Source organism: Amblyomma maculatum, chromosome 8, assembly GCF_055883805.1.
Source record: "Amblyomma maculatum isolate TAMU_Amacu chromosome 8, ASM5588380v1, whole genome shotgun sequence".
In the NCBI taxonomy this organism is placed as follows: Eukaryota; Metazoa; Arthropoda; class Arachnida; order Ixodida; family Ixodidae; genus Amblyomma; species Amblyomma maculatum.
In genome coordinates this window covers 22,174,379-22,199,511 of record NC_139351.1, presented here as the reverse complement: position 1 = coordinate 22,199,511, position 25,133 = coordinate 22,174,379, and the positions used below count along the sequence as shown (strand labels likewise).

The following is a 25,133-nucleotide window of genomic DNA, read 5'->3' as shown; positions in this document are numbered from 1 at the left end:
CGGCTGTCTCCGCATATGACTGGCGCGCTAGTTTTTTGCCGCTCCTACACTTTCTGCGATGTGCAAACAGTTTATACTAAATACGGTTACCAAAAGAATGTTCGGCGACCATTTGCATTTTTTTTAAATGGCTAGATATAATATACACAAGCGATCTAAGCCCACGACTGCTGCACTGGCCGCAGGTTAGCTGATATACGCTTTTGACTGGTTTTGTGGGTAGTTCACTTAAACGGGAAGCTCACTTAAACGGGTAGCTCACAGGTGCATCATTTTTACACATATACTGCTTGTCCAAGCAAATTTGATCCAAGGGATAAAAAAAATATTTCGGAGGCAGGCAAAGGAAACCAGATATATATTTCTGGAAGCTACCTTGAGCGCCACAGAAAAGGTTTTGTTTGGAATCCTTAATTGACATTATTTACCTAAATTACTGATTAATGACTTACACAATAAATGGTGTTGGTACTTTGAAGAGTACCGGCACAAACCACGTTTGATTATTTGTGATAAAGAACCCTCACGTCTGCATTTTGAACACCAGATACAATAGGAAGCCACGAAAATACAGAAATCTGATTCCCGGACAATACAATTGAGGACTTGGCTTGGCTCGACAGCCCTGTGTAGCGTTAGACCTACAACTTGCCTATGGTTTCTTCGTCCGCGCCAGCACATCGTCCAACAAGACTGTATTCGTATTTTACAGCTGAAAAATACTGTTAAACTCATTTATATACTTACCGCTTTGTAGTCATCCGCATTGCCATGTTCGGCGCGCTCATTGTAACTCGAGCCTTCATGTGCGCCAAAGGGCCGACGCGAAGCAACCATCGCCAGCATATCACCCTTACTCATGCATGGGGCTAGCAATCATAGCGGCAGGTTGTTTTGTCCGCTCAAAACCATGTTGTGAGCAGCACAATTTAGGTGCGCGAATGGGCTGGTAACGGTTTCGGTATCTACATAACCCGGAATTTATCTGCAGCTGGAAAAAAAGGTACACATGAGGTTTCTAACCGCAAATATTGAAACAGGGGTTTCCGAAAGTGCTCACCGACTCTGTAAGTCCTATTTATTGTCTAAAGTGAATATTTAGTACTTGAAGCGAATAACCTCACTTCCCTACGTACAAAATAAAAATTTTCTGCGCTGTCCTAAGTGGCTGCCAGCAATGCACCACCGGTTTCCATCGTCTGTTTCTAATGGTTTATTTATAACCCTTGGCTCAAGCTATGGGGTGCAGCAGGCGTAATGTAGCTTGAATAAAACCTGCAAGAGATCATATATATGGGTACATTTGTAAGGTTTACAGATTTCACTTACAAATTCTACAGGAATCGCGTCACTGCAGCCTTTCTTTAAAATTGACACGTAATAGCGCTATATTCGTGTCTAAAATAAAGTACTCAACGCATTAATTCAGCTTAGCAAATGCAGCTGTAACAGAAAGTGAAGGCTGGCGACACCAAAGGTGTGCCTAGCTTTCAAATTTTCTTAGATGGCACAACCGTTCGAAATATGGAATATTAAAAAAAGCCCTTGATATTGGCTTTCTCACAGCGTATTATGGGTGCCTTAGATAAGAAACATAATCGAGGTCCCATGGCCATCTTTTGTTTCCAATGAAATTCTTATATGTGGTGGGCAAATATCTAGACACAAAAGAATTAACCTTAGTTTTTCAAGATACGCGTAGTTTCCTCGAAAAAAAACAATTGTATGGTATATCTCTAGAGGTAGAAAACGCTGTTTTTGCCATTTCAAAATGTTGCAAGTTTGGATACCATGATTTTGTCAGCTACTCTTTTTTACTAACTAAATATATGCAGGTTTTATATTTACAAACACTATTAGAAACCTATCTTGGTTTTGCAGTTGAGTTATTAAAAAATCGCAAACTTTTCTTCAGGAGCGATACGCTGCAAAAATATTCATTTTTAACCTTATGTACTGGCATATGATGCATTAGGTTGGTTGCACTAAATATGTTTTCACTTCCTGACGCATGTTCTTAATTCCAGGCAGTATCTGGAGCTCCAGACCACTAGGTGTGTTCTCCACAACGCATCAAAATTGCTCAGAATTCGAAAATAGCAGTAAAGGGCAAATTTGCTGCAATTAAAAAAAGATCATCTTCGATTTTCCTTCAAATCCCTCTCAAAATTCTTCAGTACCTCAAAAATATCACGGACTAAAAAGTGTTGCGTTATGCTGTTTAAAAATATAACATTAAATATTAAACCGAGTCTTGTGCTGATAATGGCCAAACTCAGCCTGCATTCTTGCAAGATCCAATAATATCTTGGCACAGAAACTATTTCTCTACATTATCTAGGTTCCATTTTTTATTTCTGAAAAAATTTGAAGCTCTAGATTTGTGTGTGTATCTGCATATTATTTTGAAATTGGACAAAAGTAAGAGAATGGTAAAACAAGGAAAACTGATTAGAATTGAAGAAACGGCCGCAACATCAATTTTTATCAAAATCTGTGGAAACAATGCAAAGTACTTTGTTTATTTGACTCAGTAAATATATTGAATTCTGCAAAATGTAATATTAAAAATATAAAAATGCTTATTTTTGTTCTATAGATGTGCTTATATGGCTCCCCCTTATGGAGTAGGCATCAAAACTTCAATTTAGTATTTGCTGAATTTAGTTACATTTTACCTTAAGTAAAATTTAAAACCTTGTCAGCGCTTATACACCCTTTTTCTGCTTCTGGGACAAATACTTAATATAGCTTAAAATGGTATTCGCTATTTCTTTCAATTTCATGGCAGAACGCAAGTGAAGGCTGAACTTTTTCTCTGTCCTGCATTCTTTTTTATTGCTAGGTGCAATAGCATTCAATCTAGGTTATTAATATATTATTCCATTTCTCAGCTTTGACCACCACTAACAATACTATATTTTTGAAGATGATTTTTCAATGTGTAATTTTTATAATTACAATCATAAGCAAACCGCTTTCCAGCATAATACTTTTGGTGGCGTTACAGAGAACACACATAGCAGCTTAGAGCTCCAAATTCTGCCTTAAATTAACAATATGACCTGCGTAATAAACACAGAATGTTTTAGTGCAAACAACGCAACGCGTCACGCCAGTATGTAAGGTTGAACATTAACACTTTTGTAGCGCGTTGTTCTTGAAGCAAAGTTTGCGATTTTTTACTAAATCAACTGCATCAATGAAACACACTTTTAATACTTCTTATACAAGTAAACGTTACCCAAATGCGGTGAGTAAAAAACAGTGGATGACAAAATTTTACGCAACCAGCCGGCCTCCAAACGTGCAACTTTTTGAAACGACAAAAACGGCGTTTTCCAGCTTTAGTGATAGGCGTTTTTTTTTTTTTCGAGAATACTACGCCGAATCTGGCAAACCTAAGGGTCATTCCTTTGTGTCGAGACATTAGCCCACGACATATAAAAATTTAATTTAAAAAAATGGTCATGGCACCACGATTACTGTTCCTGTCCGAAGACATCCATATTTGTTTTCATTTCGTCTCTTCAAACAGGCTGGTTTAGCCAATGCGGTGAATAAAAATATCATCGCATATATTAAAGATTTTCGCGCTATATGTTATACCTAAAGCTACCTATATCGTCACAACTGTCATACATTATTTGTAGCTGAAACAACATCACAAAAGGGATTCGATTGCAAATTGTTCGCTAGTTAAATAGTCGTACGAGATGACACACGTATACTTTGTAGAATACAATTTAGGAAAGAGCAGATACAAACTACAGGCGAATAATGCTATGATACGGAGCATATGTATTACTCCGGTTAAAGTAAAAAAAATCAACTTTTAACATAATAATATATTCGACAAACTATTGCATGCTCACATAGGAACACAATTAATGAGCTCATCTACGCATCTAATGTCTATGATCATTAGATATGTGGATGACTTCGTTTTATTCCAATTCGTGCGTCACTCAAAATAATTGAACGAAAAAAAAGTTAATGTCTACCCAATTTTCAGTCAGTATACCACAAATTATGCTAAGGTGCTTCATGTATGTCACATCACCTAGCAAGTGAAGTGGGATAACAGAAGTAATCAGACTCTAACCCTGATCAGCATTTCGCTTTTGCGCCATCTTTGTAAGTTTTTAGGCAGGCTTTTCCACTGATTATCCTCTTCTTTATACCCCTGCCACCCACAGCACACAAATCTTCTGGGGGTACCGAACTGTTGGTTTTCGCACCAGTGATACAACTTAATCGATCCATTTACACGTAGAAAACACTCTCGATGCGCACCTAAAAAAAAATGAAAGCATGTATGTGTAGGTGAAATGATTCACCGGCGATTTAATAATATGATTTGAACAATAAAATCAAAGGATCACACTCGAAGTAACAAAAAAGTGGTGGAGAGATAGGAATTGAAGCAATGAAAGGCGGTTGCTTTCTGCAAAAAGCCAATAGCAAGAGGTCCACCGTCTATAAGAATAGGCAATAAAAATAAGGCATATTTAAAGGTGCATGCAGCAGTTACAGTGATGCAGTGCTACCTTTTTTTAGGCAGGCTTTTCCGTTGATTTTCTTCTTCTTTATTGCCCTTCCAACCACAGGACACATATCTTGGGGGGGCTGTCAGTTTTCGCACCAGTGATACAACTCAATCGATCCATTTCTACGTAGAAAACGCTCCCGATGCGCCTCTAAAAAAAATGAAAGCATGTATGTGCAGGCTAAATCATTCACACATGATAAAACAATATGATTTGAACAATGAAATCAAATGATCACACCCAGAGCAACAAGAAAGTGGTGGAGAGATAGAAATTGAAGCAATGAAAGACGGTTGCTTACTGAACAAAGCCTATAGCAAGATTTCCTGCGTCTATAAGAATAGGCAATAAATTAAGGCAAGTTTATAGGTGCATGCAGCAGTTAAAGTGATGCAGTGTTACTTTTCTTTTTCACTGCAGTGATTGGTATAAATATTACAGCAATTGCTAGGCATCTCAGATAACCCCATTGAAAACCTCATCCAAGGTACCGAGCAGTAGTGGCGTGTTATATGCAGCTGTTAACGGAAAGACAGGCTATCCTATGAGTGCATGCGTATTTCCTCCTTTTTGTACCTTGAATAAAAGCGACTGAACAGTGAGTGTCGTAAGAGGTGCAGCGTCCCTAAGAATGGGGAACAAAATTAGGTTTTAGTAAACAGAGGTACAAAAAGAAGCAAATATGCTTGCAATAATAGCATGATGGCCTACCTTTTGATCAACAGCTGTAAACAACCTGTCACTGCCAGTCGGTTCTTTAGATAGGCTTATCAATGCCAGAGCTTAAAGCTAAGAGCAATATGAGTAATGTTTATTGCGGGCACGGCCGTGAACAATTCTAGCGGAACACTCCATTACTGTAACTATTCAGCCGTCCATTTATACACACCGTTCATTAAAGAACCATGCACATCATATTAAGTTGCTCTTTTCTACTCCCAAATGATTTCCTATAGAATTAGAATGCGTGGATCGCTGCTTCGGTTTCAACATTTTTGAACGATAGCTATGGCGTGCACTTCATGCATACGGTACGGTACGTGAGGTACAAAGAGCTGTAATTGCCGAACAGGCGGACCTGACGGCCTGTCCCATTTCGCCTGAAAGTGCGCGCCGTGATCGAGCGCTTCGCGAGCAATATATTTCGGACGATATGGTTGCCTCATACCGGCCGTCAATGTTTTGTACAATGTGTCCCGCGTGCACGTTGTTTACTTTGCAGTGACAGGGACGCAGTGCACACACGGCTGATGTGCGTTTTTGCTTGTATTGTTATTTTCCCCCGCCTTCGAAGCGCGTCTGCGAAATCGCTCTCCTATTGTCGCCGCTTTCTGATAACGACCTCACCTGAAGGCACGGGCTCAGAAGGGGGGCGTCGATTAAGAAAATTTTGAAAAGGGGCTCACTTGCGCTGTTCACGGCTTTCAATTCCTCAACATCATATTAACTATTATGACAGTGAGGTTTATTATGACTTAATTATAGCCTAATCATCAAGCGGCATCACGCACATGTCTGCCCCACTGTAAAATTCGCTTGCACAGACGGCACGAACAGTTTTCAAAACTTCGTCTGTACATCTGAAAACAAAAAGCTGCCCTTAACTCTTAACAAAATCCAAAAACTGTGTGAACATGGCTCTCTGCGCACAGAAGAGAGGCTGTCCAAAATATATGTACAAAGCCGGGCGCATAGTATCTGGTTACTAATTGATTGCGGCGCGCTGCACAGTCAAAAAACTGCGCAAATGGCTGCCTGCAGTGTTCTGTCACGTGTTGGTGGCATACACACCTGTTACGCACGGCTCCTCTATTTTCGGCGCAAATGCTATTCATACCGCAGCCAGCAAATCAGTCCACGCACTTGCTTGCATATAACCCGGACGAGAGAGAGAGAGAAAACTTTTAATGAGCATATAATCAGTAAATATTCGCAGGAGCTGGGTGGTCGGTGCCGCTAGTCCAGGGCTCCGCTGGCAGCAGCTGACTTGCGGACTAGCTGGATAATCCAGGCTTGCTGGTCCAGGTTGTCGCTGGTCAGGGCCGCCTCCCACTGCTCGTGTGTCGGGCATGGCACTATTAACGTTGGGTCAGGTTTGTCCTGGCATTCCCAAGAGATGTGAAAGAGTGTGGGGCTTGCACCGCACCAAGGACAGTAACTCGTGTATTTTGTTGGGCTTATCTTATTTAAAATTTGAAGATTAGGGAATGTGTTTGTTTGTATTTTTCTCCAGTCTATAGCGTCCGAGGAAGGAAGGTGTTTGTGTGGTGGTGAGAAAATTCTTCTTTCTAACCGTAGGTGTTCCAGCCTGTCGCCGTAGGGTCCTAGGAGAGGGGTGAGGTAGGGATGGGGACCCGCCCGGTTTGTAAGAGCTCGGGCTAGATCATTCGCTACCTCATTTCCTTCTAGGCCTTCGTGTCCAGGTGTCCATGTAATTGTGTGCGTCTGGGAGATGGAACGTAATATTGCACACGCTCTTTTGTGAGGTTTTCTGGCCAGGTAGTCCCTGCAGGCTGGTTGGGAGTCCGTCACTACTTGTGATGACTTATTTTGGTTGTCTTGTGTTTTTATGGTGATGGCTATTGCCAGCGATTCCGCTTCCGCAGGATCCTTGGCATAGATCGAAGCCTGAATAATTGGCCTCTTCTTGTGGTCAACTGCAGCTATTGTGAACTTGCCAGGTTCGCCGTAAGCCCCTATGTCCACGTAGACAACTTCCGCGTCTTTAGACAATTGTTTTTCCAATGATTTGACTCTGGCTTTCCTTCGACCCTTCTGTAACTCATGGTGCATGTGCCTGGGTATCGGGTTCACATAGATGTTGTTTCTTGTGGATGTCGGAATTTGTGATTTGATCTCAGAAGTTCTTAGTGCCTGCCATAGCCCTAGTTTTGACAGGATTTCCCTACCCGCCTGCGTTGTTGTTAGGCGTTGTTTCTGACTCTCTAGAACCGCCTCCTTGAGCTCCTCGAAGTTGTTGTGCACTCCGAGTGCCCAAAGACGTTCCGTTGATGTTGTTGGCGGGAGGTTTAGGGCCGTTTTATAGGCTCCTCTTATGATAGTGTCAATGGCCCTTTTATCAGTGAATCTAATTTCGTGATATGGGAGCCCGTAGGTAATTCTGCTAACGACTAGGGATTGTACAAGGCGTAGGGTGTCCTCCTCCCTCATCCCTTTCCGGTGGCAGGTCACCCTTCCAATCATTCTGGAAATTTGGTTGACTGTGGTTTTGAGTTTTTTGATTGTATAATCCACTCTCAAATTGCTTTGCAACCACAGCCCCAAAACTCTGATCTTGTCCTTCTCTTGAATTATCTGGTCTCCTAGAGAGAGGTGAATTTCTCCTGTGGACTTGTAATTTCTTCTGTGTAGCCTGATAAGTTCGGATTTTTCTGGGGAGCATTGAGGACCACTCTCCCCGGCAAATTCCTCGACTACGTCTATAGCGGCTTGCAGAGCTTCTTCTTTTTGCGCCAAGGATCCCCGAGTAGCCCAGATGGTGATGTCGTCCGCGTATAAAGTGAAGCCAATATCAGTGCGGGTCAACAGTTTTTTTGCTAAATTTATCATTGCTATGTTAAATAGCATTGGAGAGATTATTGAACCCTGCGGTGTACCTTTGTTCGGCATGGGTACTTTTGGTGATCGGATCTCTCCAATTCCTATGGTGGCTGTGCGATCTGAGAGGAAAGCCTTCACGTATTTGAAAATTTTTTCTCCGCAGTTGATATTGTTTAATTCTTGCAATATGGTTTGGTGGCCAATGTTGTCGAATGCTCCTTTGAGATCTAGTGCCAGAATGAAATTTTCGCCTTTTCGGGGTATGGTGTTGATTACCTCTTCCCTAATCCGGAGGAAAGCATCTTGCGTGCAGAGTCCCTTGCGGAAGCCCAGCATGCAGGAAGGAAGGATGTTGTTTTCGTCGATGTAATTTTGGAGCCTTAGGTGGATTTCTTTTTCATATAGTTTTCCCAGGCAAGAAGTGCGGGAGATAGGACGGAGACTCTCCACAGCCGGTGGCTTTCCAGCCTTTGGTATGGTGATGATATCCGCGTGTCTCCAAGCTGATGGGACCTGTCCCTTCTCCCACAGTTCTTCGTTGATGTACTTCGTTAGGTCTTGCAGATGTTCGGTGCTTAAGTTCCTAATCATAGCGTAGGTGACTGTCTCCTCCAGGGGCAGTGTTTCTTGTAAATGTATGGGCGGCAGAGTAGACCTCCGCCAGTGTTATGGGGGAGTCAAGGGAGGGGTTTGGTTGACCCGCATATGAAGTTTGGCAAGCCGGAGTAGGGTCTCCTATGTATTTCTCGTGCATGGCGGTGATCAACTCTGCATTTGTGCCCGGGTATTTATGGGCTATGGTGTGGAGGGTTCTTCTTGTGGCCGTTTTGGTTTTTGATGTGTCTAACATGCTTCTTAATATTGACCATGCTTTAGCCGTGCTTAGGGTACCTTTCAGTGAATTGCAGAAATCTGCCCAGTTTTGCTTGGCGAGCTTTATAGCATACTCTTGTGCTTCAGCCGTAACCTGTGCTATCTTTATTTTAAGTTTTCTATTTAATTTTTGCAATTTCCACCGTTTTAATAGACTTTTTCGGGCTTCCCATAAATGTAGGAAATGTCTGTCTACTTCTGGGGTTTTTGTCGTTGTGTTGATAGTCTTGGTCGTTTTTGCATGAGCATCCTTCAGGCTTTGAACCCAATCTTCAATTGTTGTGATGCCATCGTGTGGCCGTCTAATTTGTCTGAACTTATCCCAGTCTGTTATTTTAGTAGAGCCAATGTTCCTTTTCATACGGGTTGTCATTAGGGATAAGGTAAGGATTTTGTGATCGCTGCCAAGTGTTTCTTCTAGATTGGTCCAGGTGCAATGTCTTATGTTTTTGGTGAAAGCTAGGTCTGGGCAGGTGTCTCTGCTTACACTGTTTCCTATTCTAGTGGGGGACATGGTGTCCGTCATAAGACAGAGGTCCAGCTGCTCAGCCGCTTCCAACAACTTGGTTCCCTTCGGGGTGTCCTTGTGGTAGCCCCATGCCGTATGTACAGCGTTTAGGTCCCCCATAATAATAAGGGGGTTCGTTCCTGCTATGCGTGTGCATTCCAGTAAAAGTGGCTTGAAATCTTCGTGCGTGTTGCTTGGAGGACTGTAAAGGTTTAGAACAAACACACTTTGCTTTCTTCTTTTTTGAGAGATGATCTCGATGAGAACTTGATTAATTGCACTGAAGGGAAGGTCGTGCGGTATGACTGTTAGTGTGGGGGCCACTAGTGTAGCTATTTTAGGTGCCGTGTCATGGGTGTATGTGAGGTATCCTTTGAGGTATGTTGTGCATCCTGTTTCTTGGAGACAGATGACGTCCGGAGGTATCGGTTGATTTTGAATAAACATCTGCAGGGAGCTGCGTTTCCTTGAAGGAGCGACAGTTCCACTGCCAGAGCTCTAGGTGGTTTGGTTGCCGGTTAGGGGAGGCAGCCATCAGCGTTACTCGCCACTGACTCGCAGTCGCTGAGATCTGTCATGCCAGCGGACCTTCGGTGGGTTTTTAGTCGAGGGTCATCGGGGATTCCCGTGCGTTTTCGCACCCCCTGAGTTATTATTTAGATTTTCGAATTGAATTCTTCTTGAACTGCCGCAAATTGAGTTTGCGTGGCAATTTGTTGGTCTTGGAGTTGTTTGGTTAGTTGTGTCATCGTCTGCTGCATTTGAATAATCATTTGTTGCATTTGAGTAAGAATGCTTGGTGCGTTTTCTTGAGTGTGAACTCCGAGAGTTTGCGTAAGCGTTTTCTGCCGTTGCGTTTGGAGTACACTCGCCTGTTGAGGTTGAGATGCGGAGGTGTTTACAGCATTTTGTACCGGTTGTGGCTGTATCGATACTATTGATGAGGGTTGGGGGGCAGTTTGCTTCTGACCCATTTGTAGCAGTTGTTGTAGTTGTTGTTCCACCTTATTAATGCGTTTCTGTTGTTCTGATAGTTTTATTTTCAGTTGTCTATTTTGCTCCTCGAGCCTAGTGCAATCCTGGCATGGACCATACCCATTTAGAGCAGTGGGACAGGCAACCTGAGCCCAGCTTACCCTTTTGCTGTCGTGCTCTAGCTTGTCTGGCGTCGCCCCTATCGCTTCTGGTGGTCCCTGCTGGTTGGGCCTGATCTGTTGTGTCTTCTGTTGGGAATAGTAGGCTGTCAAGTCCCGTCCCTTGGATCTCGATCGGGATTGGGGTCTCTGTTTCTCTGCTAGCTGCTGTTCCTCCTCCTCCGATGAAAACCAGCGGCGCTCCATCGGCTTGATCTGCTGATCTCTCCGGCTGATGTGCTGCTTGGGGGGCTTCTGTTGCTGATTGTTATTGCTTTGTATAGCTTTGTTGTTGTAACGTCCGATATGTGCCCTGAGGCGCTACTTGCAGGCCTTGTCTCCTGTTGGGTGGTTTCCCTGGCAGGCCACGCACTTGGCTTCACAGGTGTGGTTTTCCTCTGGTTCATGAAGGCCGCAGTTTCGACATACGTTGGCGTTGGGTGTTGGGCAGACATCCGCTCTGTGGCCTGCCTTGAGACAGTCTTGGCAGATCTGTTGGGTTGGTCGATATGGGTAACATGCCGTCTCTCCCCCGTAATAGATGACGTAGCGGGGGAGAATGGGGCCTATGAATGTTAGCACTGCCGTGCGAGACTTTCCCAACATTCGTGCTTGAACGAGCTCGACCCCTTGTGTGCGTAGTCGGATGTTTGATAGAAGCTCCTCTGATGGTGTGTTTGGATCCACTTAATGAATAACTCCTCTGATGACGTCCTCAGGCGCCACCAGGTAGACGTTGACTTCGTAAGCCTTGTTTTTCAAGGTCAGACTCTTGATGTGCCGTATGGCGTCCGCAGTCTCTTCGTAAGGAGTGCTGACTATGATGATGTTCGATCCTGTGCGGGGTCTCACAATAAATTTGGAGAAGTCGCACAATTCCGGGTTGTTGCAGGCAGCCACGATGGCTCTTGAGAACTGGGTAGGAACAAATTTTCTGACTTCCATGCCCTTCTTGGGTCTTATTATCACCTTATAGTCAGTTTTAGGAAGGGGTGGTAATTTCCTCCTCTTCTGAGACGTTGTTTGATCCATAGCCGGCTGTACTGGCGATGCTATCGTTTTCTTCGGTTTCACGACGGTCTGCAGCAAGTGTGTCGGGGGAGCATAGATCTTTCCTGCGATCACGACTTGTTCGCCTCCTGCTAACCTTTGACGATTCTTCTTGCATATGTTTACGTGCCAGTTGGAGTAAAGGTCATCCGGCGTCCAGGCATGACCCTCTTCCATGTCATTAGAAGATTGGATTTGGACGTCTAATTCCATTCCCTGGTGTTTAGCAGAGTGAGCTGGGTTAGCGGTTGTTGAACACAGACCACTAGATCCCACTTCGCCTTGGTCTAAGGTATCCATGCGCTCTGGATCGGCATTACTAGGCCTCGCATCGCCTAGCATGGCCGCCGCCGAGGAGCTTCAAAAGCCCATTTTGATGTCCAACCCGGACGAAAATTCGCTTAGTTCTTGAAGTCATGCTTCGCGCAGTTGTTTCGAGGAGAATACGGAAAGAGAACATTTGGGAGTGGTAGGAGATTATATAGAACCAATTATGAAGCAATGGCATGCTGCAAGGATATATACTCACGGTCTAAGATGACGGCGTTCACTGAGTCCGATAATGCCGATGGTATCGAGCCGTTGCTGTAATCCGTACTCCGGGGACATTTCACAGCTCAGCTATTCACTGATATGTAGCAAGCACAAACCGGAGACCGTGGACATGTATAGGCGCAAGAGAAAATTATGCACAGCACAATGAAAAAGAAAATTAATGAGGGAAGAAATTAAAGAAAGGTTTAAGAAGCTGTCACAAGTCTTGTAGCGTGTCCAACAAGCTCTGAAATGGACGCTTCGGGAGGAGGCCGCACAGCAGCGCAGCTGGGGATGGTTGTGTCTTGCACGTAGACGCGTAGGCGAGGGGGAACAACGACCCGCTCAACCAGCGCGCGATTCCCGCCGCGGTGTTGTGTTCGCAAGGGCTGCGCGTGGGAACGAAGGACCAACGACCCTCTCAACATTCCATTCCTCCTTTACCCAGCCCTCTTCTGCTTGCACCGGCCAGCCGTGACTTCGGACCGTGCCGATGAGCGGCCGCCAGCGCGCACCGCGCCAGTCGAGTTCTAATAAATAGTTCTGTTTTGTGTGTTCGCAAACGCATTGTTTCTTCAAGCCAACCACGGACATAACATTTTTAAAAAAAATAGAAAGCCTCCCCATCTACCATCCACATTCTTGCGTAAATCCATACAGCTGGTGCATCGACAAATGCGCGCGTCCCCTCCCTTTCGCCACCTATGATCGAACAAAGGATGGTCGTTCGACCTTTTATATTTACTTCAAAATATTATATATTGTTGCGTGATGACTGAATAATAATGTCAAAGAGGCGGAGTTCCGAGCTCCTCTTCTATTCTGGCCATCTTTGGTTATAGATTATACAAATTATGCTCAAGTTAGCTAGCTAAAAATTATCCGACTAAATATATACATGTTTTTATTTGTATTCAGTTAATGTTCGCTTTTCGGGTATGAGTAGATGTTTTTATAAAAATTCTCAACATCGGCCCAAGAAACGAAAATTTTCCTAATTTGCAGGCCTTTATTTCAGAAAAGGTTCATGGTAGAGCAGCAATAATTCCACAATATGTTCTCAGCTTAATTATCCGCAAACAGCTAAAGCTCATATTTTTATGACATTTGGATACAGAGATACGATCGCGCTAATTTACAGAAAACAGCGAACATTAAAAATTTTTAGGAAAACAAAAACAGTTTTCACATTGTTTAAACTATTTCCACCTATTCTACACTACCTCAGCTTTGAAAACCATTAAAACATCTTGCATAATTTTGTTGCGCAAGTAATTATGGCCACATCGATAAAGCCTTTGTCCAATTATAGCGCACCGTGCTGTTCTGAACATTCTACGGAATTTGTGAATTGTTCAAGGTTTTTAAATTTTGGCATATAATTTTGTAACAGGGAGAAATATATTTACAAAACAGGATTCAAGATATATACATTGAGGAACAGCTGAGCTGAGCAGAGCTGAGCAGAATAAGAAGACGTCGATTTCTGATCTGCCCTGTCTTGGGAGTCCTCAAGGTGTTCGGTGCCTGAGCTTCTTCGTGGTGAGGCCTTTCCACGTTCAGGGGGGTTTTGATCAGGGTTCAGGCTAGCTTTATAGGATTTGGTAATGTAAAGGTGTCATTACCTTGCGCACAGGCATGTCTTTCACCACCCCGGGAGGGGGCTCGGCAGATTGGTTCGCCAGCCTGCCGAATGAAAGCTTGCCTCTGGAATCATTTGCAAAAAATGGCGTCGATGTGATTCCTGTCGCACTCATACCGATAGGCGATGGAATGCTGAAAATGAAAAATCCGAAAGCTATTCAGCAGCAACTCAAAACTCTGACGGATCACTACCTTGATATCTCTGAGGTGCGACCTTTCGGGAGAAGAGGTATAGTTTGCAAATCTGTAAACATTAATTGTGTGTCAGATCTGCTACGCTGCAGTTCTTTTACATCGATTCCTGTAAAAGCTTTTATTCCTGAACAGCTGGCTTGCACTAAGGGTATTGTGCGTGGAGTGGATCCTGCATCTACTGCTCAAGAAATTTTGGAGGAATTTCAGGACGCAGGAGCTGGTGTTCTTTCAGTGTATCGCTGCTCTCGCATAGTGGCCGGGGTGCGTGTTGCTACAGAGTCAGTTATAACAACCTTTGCCGGTCTCATGTGTCCATCTGAGTTAAAAATTTGGCCAATTATTTATCGCATTGACCCGCTACGTCCTCGCCCCCTTCAATGTACCAACTGTTGGCGATTTGGACACAGTGGACGAGCGTGTAAGTCTGCGACAAGATGCAGGGTGTGTGGGGAAGGACACTCTTCTAATAGCTGTACCGCTGCAAGACCTAGCTGTTGTCTGTGCAGTAACGAGCACTCGGCTGATGACCCCAGTTGTGAGAAACGATCTCAGGAGCAAGCGTTACTAGAATTAATTCAAGAGAATCGTTGCTCTCGAGCAGATGCTTATGCCCTTCTTGATCGGAAAAGGCACACTTATGCCAACTGTGTGCGCCCTTCTACTCCAGACTTTGAGACCACGTTGTCTACCGCAATTGTCAAAACGGTTGAAAAAGACCTTTCTGTCGTGGTTGACCGTATGCTTACCAGCTTTACTGAAGCTTTGTCTAGTATTGTTGGTAGCCAGTCACTTTGCCCACCTCAACCTGTGCTGACTCCAGCATCTATTTCACCTCAAACCTGTACTGAAAGTTCAAATGCAGATTCTCCTCTAGTGCTGGCTCAAGTGCACCCAATCGACAGTGTCCCTGTAGGCATTTCTCGCAAAAGTTTTTGCTCTAATGATGTTGAAATGGCATGCCCTACTCAAAAGCGCCGTGCTTCTAGCTCACCCTCTAAGTCCTCCATTTCTCAGACCAAAACTAAAAAAGGACCTTCCAAAGTTTCACAGCAAACCGATGTGTTAAAAGAGGCTATTGCGGCCTCAATTTTAGATAAGTAATCATGGCAGGTGTACAAGTTCTGCAGTGGAATTGTCGCTCTATTATATCTTCACTTCCAGATTTATCTCTTCTCCTTTCAACACATAAACCAGACATAGTGCTTTTGCAAGAAAGTTGGCTCTCCCCCGCAAAGTCATTTACCTTAAAGAAATATCATGTTTTCCGCGCCGATCGTGTAAACGGTAGGGGCGGTGGTTTATTAACTTTGATATCGTCAAAATTATGTCACCGGGCAAAAATAAGCAAAACAGTAATGAATCCTGAGTGTGAGATTTTGGCTGTAGATATCACATTGCCGCATTGTGGCCCTGTCACAGTCGCTAACGTCTACTGCCCCACAGGTGTACGTAGCACAGACTATTTTGACAGATTACTTACAAATTCTAATAGGGTAGTTATTGCAGGTGATTTTAACTCGTACCATACTCTTTGGGATAACTACTCCGACGCATGTGGACAGCTGTTATGGACGTGGATGTCGTCAAATGCTGTGCGCTGCTGCAATTCTCGGGCTATAACCTTCATGCGCGGAAATTCACAATCTGTCGTCGATTTATCCCTGGCAGCAGGTGGGATAGGTATAGGAGGATGGTCCACAGTAGATAGTGGTACGTCTAGCGACCACTTTCCAATAACATTTACCATCATGATGAGCACAACACGAGATAGAACTTTGGACCGTAAACTAGTAAACAACGCCAAATATGCAGCTTCGCTACGCTCCTCCCTCAAATCAAACCTTTGTTCATGTAGGACCGACAAAGCACAAAAGGTATTTTCCTCAATCGCGAATGCTACTGTAGATTCCCAGTTCACTGTGCGGTCTACAGTAAACAATAAGTCGCCATCCCCTTGGTGGAATGACGCGTGTGAGGAAGCCTTCCGCCGTAGAAAAGCAGCATGGAAAAGCCTCTCTTATAACCAGAGCCCAGTAAACTGGATAAACTACAAATTTTGTTCGGCGTCATTCAAAAGAGCCATAGCGCAGGCAAAGGACGAGTACAACGAAAATTTAAATAATTATTTGTCAAACCCTAAGCACAGGAAGGCTTTGTATCGTTTCATGGAACGAAATAGAAACTCGCACCTTTCACAGTCATTAAGTTCAGTAGTGTTGTCCCCACAGGAGGCAAAGGATGAGTTAGAACAAATTGCGTAAGGACTAGCATTACGTTTCCAGGAGCAGTGCAGAGTTCCCTTGCACGCTCCCATTTCTTGCTCAGAGTATGTTGAGGTTGATAGGTCAGAACTACTATCTGTGATTTCTTCCATGAGAAACTCGGCTCCAGGTTGGGACGGCGTTACGGTAGGTATGGTCAAAAATTTTAGCAAATGATTTCACTCAGGATCTCCTGGATCTGGTTAATGAATCATTAGAATCTGCATGGCTGCCTCACGTCTGGAAAGTGGCGAAAATTATATTGCTCTTGAAAGACCCTGGTAAAGGATTTCATGTTGAAAACATTCGGCCGATAGCTTTGACTTCGAATCTAGTAAAATTAATAGAAAGAATTGTGCATGGCCGCCTCTCAAAGCATATCTCAGAGGTTAATGCTTTGAGTTCTTCCCAAATAGGCTTCCGCAATGGATGCTCAATATGGTCTGCACATGTAGATTTAGAAAGTAGGATTCGCCTTGCAATGTACAACAAGGAGGTATCAGCGTTAGTGACGCTCGATATTGCTAAGGCCTATGACAGCATTGAACATTCCATTCTACTAAACAAGTTGTCATTATTACGTCCTCAGTTCTACATTTATGCGTGGATCAGGGAATTTTTGAAAGGACGAGAATTTCTTTGCACTGATGGCACATTAACCTCAGACACCTATGCACAGACAAGAGGGGTGCCTCAGGGTTCTGTGCTCTCCCCACTCCTTTTTAATATATTAATGTGCGATATTCCGGTTCATCCTGATGTCACTGTATATGTATATGCAGATGACATAGCATTCTTCGCCTCGGCAAAAGATATTCATGACCTATATCGTTCACTACAAGCTTACCTAAATGCACTTGAGGTCTGGTTTGACAAAATTAAATTGGTTTTAAATGTGTCCAAAAGTAGTGTGCTAGTTTTTAAAACCGTAACCCCCTTATATGTTTCGTTAAACTACCGCTCAGATGTCATACCTCAAGTGGAATCTGTGCGGTATTTAGGCATTACGTATGATGCTACTATGGATTGGAGGCTTCACATCAAGTCTAATGCTCGGAAAGGTGAACGTGCCCTTGGTAGGCTGACACGGATAAGTAACAGGAAATTTGGTATGCGTCGAGATACTCTTCTACTTTTGTACAAAGCCTATGTGAGACCGATTCTGGAATTCGGCTGCATTCTTTTTTCTGGGTGTCCAAAATATAAGCTACATCCTTTGCTGCTTTTAGAAAGACGGGCGCTGCGCCTCTGCCTAGGGCTTCCACAGTCAGTCTCTACCACTGTTCTGTACTTGGAGGCCCGCATTCCGGACCTTAACTCCCGTTTCCACCTTCTAACTGTCAGATCATTCTTGCGATCATTTGAGACCACTCCCGGTGTGGCTATACCTATTTTTGTGTCAAACCCCGCCCTCTTTCTCACTCAGCAGTGGCCAAGGGTCTGCAAGCCCCAGGTTGTTTATACGCAGAGCATTTTAACAAACATTGGTGTGGACCTTGCTTCTATATGTCCTATTGGTTGCTCAACGTCCTTTGTGGATATAAATTATGATTCTATATTTCCATCTAATGTGAAGCACTTGCCCTCAAATTTAATATCCAGTCTCCTATGTGAACACCTTGAAAAGTTCCCTGATCACGCTGTAATTGCCACTGATGCGTCTGTGATTGCGCACAAAGCTGCGATTGGAATTTTTTCGGAGTCTCTTTCCTGGAGTTTTTCGGTGCGTGTCCCGGATTACACACCGATATTTCTAGCAGAGTTTATGGCGATTGGGCTAGCGCTACTAAAAGTTCCCTGCAGTCAATCAAAAATAATTTTTCTATCAGACTCTCTTTCTGTTTTGTTGTCACTGGAGTCAGCACGGGATGCTCAGTTGATCCGCTCACTAAAGTATTTCATACCGGGGTGGGTTAAAGAAATACGCTTCATCTGGGTCCCCGGACACAGCGGTATTTTTCATAACGAAACTGCAGATTTCCTGGCTAAATCAGCTCTTGATGCATCTGTTTCTTGTACCATTCCTAATATCACCATTTTTGGAATGTCCCGTTTCCAGCGATATCAATACCTAGCCGCTACATGCAATGATTCTTTGCTATCTACAGCCGAATACCAGCATCTCATATACTCATGGAAAGTTCGAGCATGTAAATCACGGCAGTGTGAGGTTACGATGACTCTTCTGAGATGCAGGATTCCTCGCTTAAATCTTTATTTATGTAGATGCGGGATCATCCCCACAAACCTTTGTGAGGCTTGCGGTGAAATTGAAAATATCGATCACTTCCTTCTCGCTTGCCGAAGGTTTTCATATCAGAGGAGGGTGCATTTAGAAAGTCCAATTGCACGCTTGGGATTTACGTTATCGGTCCCGCTTCTACTCTCCTTCGGTGCGAGTGCGAAAGGATTTGCGTTGCCTCAAATTTGTCAGTACTTACATAACTACATAACAGTTACGGACAGATTCCCCTGCTAATTGCATTCCAAATTTACAAAACTACAAATTTTTGCATCATATTTTTTCATTCAATAACTTTTGTGATCTAAAACCTTTTGTTTTTGTTTAGTTGTCAATTACTTTATTACACTAATTCAGTTTGTGTAGGACATTTGGCAGTCCACACTGAACCCTGGCCAATCCCCCTTCGTGGGTATGTGCCAAATATCAAGGAAGAAGAAGAAGAAGCCAAGGGGCCAGGCTACGAGGGCCGCCCATTCGACGCAGTTCTTTTTCTTAATCTTCCACAAACGATCGCGCCACTTCGTCCTCATCATTCTCCAGCTGTAACAATATTTCTTCGCTCATGTTTTGTCTTGACTTCGCAAATCGACGGTGACAGACACAGCAATGAATGATTCAGAATCAATTTTGTTCGCGTCGAGGTCCTGATGCGCTGTGGCATCAGGCAACACACAGACGTTTTTCGCAATCACCTTCACCTTAACGCGGATTGCACAAAAAGACGATAACGTTCAATCAGCAAGCAACGTATTCCAAATCATTTTAGTAGAATGAAAGAATTAGAAAGGGCATGGAAAACTGCCTCATTAAAACAGTGTTTTTAGGCTGCATTTGTTTTTTCGAATGATTCGACAGCGCTCATTATTTTCATTCCTGTACAGTTTTTTTTATTCCTTTGCCACCGCCTAGCGCGGTTGGAATGGTCACTCTAAACTAATAGGCGGAAAAATCTATTTTTTTGTTTATTGGCGATATATACGTCGTGCGCCATATAAATGTACCGGGGCCTTCATGCTCGCAGTCTGCACGAAAAACGTGTCTTTTTTTTTTACCACCGTGTGAATGCCCAAAACTAAAATGGTAACCTCGCGAGTCTTCCGGCTTTTCATTTTCCAGTGATTGCTTCTAGAAAGTACACACATCGTATTCGGTCCTTTCTCCAGGTAAACAGACGATGCTGCGCGTAGTTCCTTATGGATAATACAAAAGCACTAGAACAAAAACATCGCTGAGAAAATGGTCATTTGTTCCTTCAACTGGAGGCAACGTTTTCCTTCTCGGCAATGCAAAAGCTACCTTCTAATCACTAATTTAATGTCACATGAACATGCTATGGCGACACGATTTCGTTTTTATGCGCGTTCTCACTGACAACTGGATTTGTACTATAGGTTAAGTATAGATGCAGGGATGTCGTCCAATACAGGCATATTGGGTCGTGAGTGCTAGCCGGTCTGGGGTAAACATATGTGGTCGCACGGTCGTGCTATCATTAGATATAATCGTGCGACAAACGTATGCGCCTGCGACAAAATCTGCATGGATGCCAATAGGCTAAAACCGTAAACACATATAGCTGACCCCCAAAGGTGCGCCGCATATGAGCGCACCGAAAAGACGAATCCAGACAGTTGCAGCGGTACGTGCTTGAATGCGTTATAGTAATTGTCGTCCCGTACGTGGTATTCTCTGAGGTCCGAACGATCGGCTGAAATGTTGTCGGAATTAAATGCCGCGGTTTGGCGTCCAGCGCACGTGTATTCAACCATAAAAATGGAGAATTTGTTTTGATTGAATGGTCAACGGAAAATATTCACTTCGGCAGCCCATTAAAGCTGCGTTTTTGGATGGCAATGACAATTGCGAGATCAGGGGACAAAGTGATCCATCGTGGGCAGTTTTCATACAGGGATAGCTAATACTGGAAAAACACAAGACAAATTGCAATGGTCCATTACAGCCAGTTTAAAACAACGGAACGGTCAACGTCGGAAGAACACAGGACACCTTGGTCCATTGTAGCCAGTTTTAAAAACTGGACAGGCAACGCCGGAAGAACACTGGACGACATGGTTCATTGTAGCCAGTTTTAAAAAAGGAACGGCCAACGACGGCGGAACACAGGACAACTTGGTCCATTGTAGCCATCTTCAAAAAACTGAACATCCAATACTGGAAGAACAGAGGATAACATTGTCCACTGTAGCCATGTTTAAAAACCGGAACATCCAATGCCGGAAGAACACAGGACAACTTGGTCCATTGTAGCCAGTTTTAAAAGAACGGAAAACCCATTGACGGAGGAACCCAGGACAGCTTGGCCCATAATAGCCAGTTTTAAAACCCGGTGCGACCATTATTGGAGGAACAATGGCAATCTAGGTCCAATATAGACATTCTGTATGTACGGCAGTGCCAATATCGGGAATTCACTGTACATCTTGGCCCACGCTAGCCAGTTTTGGCGACAGGCAGCGCCAACACTGGGGAGCATTGGCTAGACTGGGCCATTGTTGGACATTGTGTTGACTGGCATGTCCTATGTTGGGAGCATGCTGGTTAGGCTGGCCCAATGTAGGGCCACTGTTCGCCGTCGTACTTACAACAATGGCCCAATGCTTTGTGCTGCCTGGGCCCAAGCAGCACACCAGCATTGGTCCAACAATGGGTCATCACTGGAAAATAATGGCATCAATATTGGACTGATATTGGCATTTGGGCATTTTACTACATTCTCCATTCTTGGCCCATCTTCTGTTCCAAGATTGGTCCAGTGTTCAACCAAGCTGGAGCCACCAATGTAGGCACAATATTAGATTTTCCATTCATGCACCATGATTCTTGCCAATACTGTTCAGCATTACACCATCATTGTATTACCAATATTTGTTTAATACCAGCTATTCCATTGATGGCCCATTGTCAATGCCAATATCATACCAATGGTTAGCCATTGCAGGTGCACTGGCTACTCCACTCATGCCGCATACTGTCGATACAAATATTAATCCAATGGTGTATGGGTACACCGGCTACTCCATTCATGTACCATTGATGATGTCAAGATTACACATTTTGTGGCACTGCCTGTGCAGGCCATAAATAGCAGCCTTTTTCATTCTAGCCATATTCGTGACAGCACATCGAACTTGCTGGGACAATAATGGCCTTTCAAATAGGAGTGGCCATAATAACTCAAATTGTCGCTCATGAGCAACCAGTAGATATTCACAAAACAAGGGCATGGTTCACAAAAAGATAATATTTATTGCAATTGTTACTATAGACGGCAGTTGTGACTAACCAGCGCTGAGGGCACACACATCAGCAGTTAACGGGGCAGTGGCAGGGTTGGTCAGGGCAGGGCGGGCTCTCGGGTAGTGGAAGGGGCCAGGGAGCTGGAGGGCACACTCATAGGCGTAGTGAGGGGGCTGACCCTGTATTTGCATTCACAGGTGACATGCCTGGTTCGCCAGGGGAGGTTTCAGCATAACGCCTTTTTCTTCCACCCCCCCTGTCACAGGAACCAGGCAGCCACCTACGAATAAATGCGTGTGCCTCCAAATCGTCCACCCCAACTTTTTCGCAAATGGCACCAGCACAAAAACAATGAGGAAACAAAATTTGCAACACTATTACGAGGCATATAAAATCGCGCGCATTATTTTAGGAAGATGTAGAAAATTCCAGGATTCATGTACTGAAATTCATGGTCAATGAGAAACACTATACTGATGAGTTCCAGATTAGTTTCAGCTGCCTTGGGTTTATTACGATGAAAGACGCACATACATTGCATAGCATGTGCCCTGTTGCATTTTGATCGCCTCCACAGCAATACGGCTGAGACAGCCAGTGTTTCATCCCACACTACGAATTAGTGCTTGATTGTCGGCTGTCTCCGCATATGACTGGCGCGCTAGTTTTTGGCCGCTCCAACGCTTTCTGCGATGTGCAAACAGTTTATACTAAATATCGTTACCAAAAGAATGTTCGGCGACCATTTGCATTTTTTTAATTGGCTAGATATAATATACACAAACGATCTAAGCCCACGACTGCTGCACTGGCCGCAGGTTAGCTGATATATGCTTTTGACTGGTTTTGTGGGTAGTTCACTTAAACGGGAAGCTCACTTAAACAGGTAGCTCACAGGTGCATCATTTTTACACATATACTGCTTGTCCAAGCAAATTTGATCCAAGGGATAAAAAAAACATTTCGGAGGCAGGCAAAGGAAACCAGATATATATTTCTGGAAGCTTCCTTGAGCGCCACAGAAAAGGTTTTGTTTGGAATCGTTAATTGACATTATTTACCTAAATTACTGATTAATGACTTACACAATAAATGGTGGTGCTACTTTGAACAGTACCGGCATTAACCACGTTTGATTAGTTGTGATAAAGAACCCTCACGTCTGCATTTTGAACACCAGATACAATAGGAAACCACGAAAATACAGAAATCTGATTCCCGGAAAATACAATTGAGGACTTGGCTTGGCTCGACAGCCCTGTGTAGCGTTACACCTGCAACTTGCCTATGGTTTCTTCGTCCGCGCCAGCACATCATCCAACAAGACTGTATTCGTATTTTACAGCTGAAAAATACTGTTAAACTCATTTATATACTTACCGCTTTGTAGTCATCCGCATTGCAATGTTCGGCGCGCTCATTGTAACTCGAGCCTTCATGTGCGCCAAAGGGCTGACGCGAAGCAACCATCGCCAGCATATCACCCTTACTCATGCATGGGGCTAGCAATCTTAGCGGCAGGTTGTTTTGTCCGCTCAAAATCATGTTGTGAGCAGCACAGTTGAGGTGCGTTAATGGGCTCGTAACGGTTTCGGCATCTACATAACCCGGAATTTATCTACAGCTGGAAAAAAAGGTACACATGAGGTTTCTAACCGCAAATATTGAAACAGGGGTTTCCGAACGTGCTCACCCACTCTGTAAGTCCTATTTATTGTCTAAAGTAAAAATTTAGTACTTGAAGCGAATAACCTCACTTCCCCACGTACAAAATAAAAATTTTCTGCGCTGTCCTAAGTGGCTGCCAGCAATGCACCACCGGTTTCCATCGTCTGTTTCTAATGGTTTATTTATAACCCTTGGCTCAAGCTATGGGGTGCAGCAGGCGTAATGTAGCTTGAATAAAACCTGCAAGAGATCATATATATGGGTACATTTGTAAGGTTTACAGATTTCACTTACAAATTCTACAGGAATCGCGTCACTGCAGCCTTTCTTTAAAATTGACACGTAATAGCGCTATATTCGTGTCTAAAATAAAGTACTCAACGCATTAATTTAGCTTAGCAAATGCAGCTGTAACAGAAAGTGAAGGCTGGCGACACCAAAGGTGTGCCTAGGTTTCAAATTTTCTTAGATGGCACAACCGTTCGAAATATGGAATATTAACCCTTTAACTTGCAAGACCAGATAGAATGATGCTATAATTTTTTCATTGGTTTGTATTCGTTTTTATTAGTCTAAATGTGCATGAAAAAAAATGGGAATGCGTTTGAGCAACGATTTCGAAAAATACAGAACGTCAACAATTTTGTTGATCTGCCAAGATAGGGATCACAAAGCTGGCAAACTGACATGCGTCAGTCATGTTCTACTTGAGTTGGAATTGAAGGAAACAGTTGTTGCCGCTTTTCAGGCACGAAAAGACGTCACATTTGGCGCACTTGAAGCCTGACACACCTTTATGGCATAAAGCACAGCGACCCCTGACCTGCTGTGTTGACTGCGACTTCGGGTGGTGCTCGCTAGCGGCCACTGGCCAGTTACTTATTTTGTCGTACCTGGCGTCATCTGTGGGAAGGGCATGCTTTCGCACCGTAGTCCCTGTCTGGAGGCTGCGCAAAGGGGGTCTTCCAACAAGTCGAGGGCTCACCAGCTGCAGAGCCGACTTCAGTGCATTTCCCACAGACACACGGACTACCTATATCGTCAAAACTGTCATACATAATTTGTAGCTGAAACAACATCACAAAAGGGATTCGATTGCAAATTGTTCGCTAGTTAAATAGACGTACGAGATGACACACGTGTACTTTGTAGAATACAATTTAGGAAAGAGCAGATACAAACTACAGGCAAATAATGCTATGATACGGAGCATATGTATTACTCCGGTTAAAGTAAAAAAATCAACTTTTAACATATTAATATATTCGACAAACTATTGCATGCTCACATAGGAACACAATTAATGAGCTCATCTACGCATCTAATGTCTATGATCATTAGATATGTGGATGACTTCGTTTTATTCCAATTCGTGCGTCACTCAAAATAATTGAACGAGAAAAAAGTTAATGTCTACCCAATTTTCAGTCAGTATACCACAAATTATACTAAGCTGCTTCATATATGTCACATCACCTAGCAAGTGAAGTGGGATAACAGAAGTAATCAGACTCTAACCCTGATCAGCATTTCGCTTTTGCGCCATCTTTGTAAGTTTTTAGGCAGGCTTTTCCACTGATTATCCTCTTCTTTATACCCCTGCCACCCACAGGACACAAATCTTCTGGGGGTACCGAACTGTTGGTTTTCGCG

General features: G+C 43.7%; 1 long non-coding RNA gene across 2 annotated transcripts; it reads right to left on the bottom strand.

Annotated features, from left to right (window-relative positions):
• Positions 1 to 804: 804 nt before the first annotated feature.
• LOC146180699 (uncharacterized) lies at positions 805 to 24,967 on the bottom strand. Of its 2 annotated transcripts, XR_014700105.1 has the most exons (4): positions 24,374 to 24,967; positions 4,551 to 4,700; positions 4,106 to 4,296; positions 805 to 1,275 (listed from the first exon to the last, which is right to left on the bottom strand). It is a non-coding gene; the product is annotated as an uncharacterized LOC146180699 (long non-coding RNA). The 2 variants fall into 2 exon arrangements; XR_014700106.1 differs by lacking the exon at positions 4,106 to 4,296.
• Positions 24,968 to 25,133: the final 166 nt, after the last annotated feature.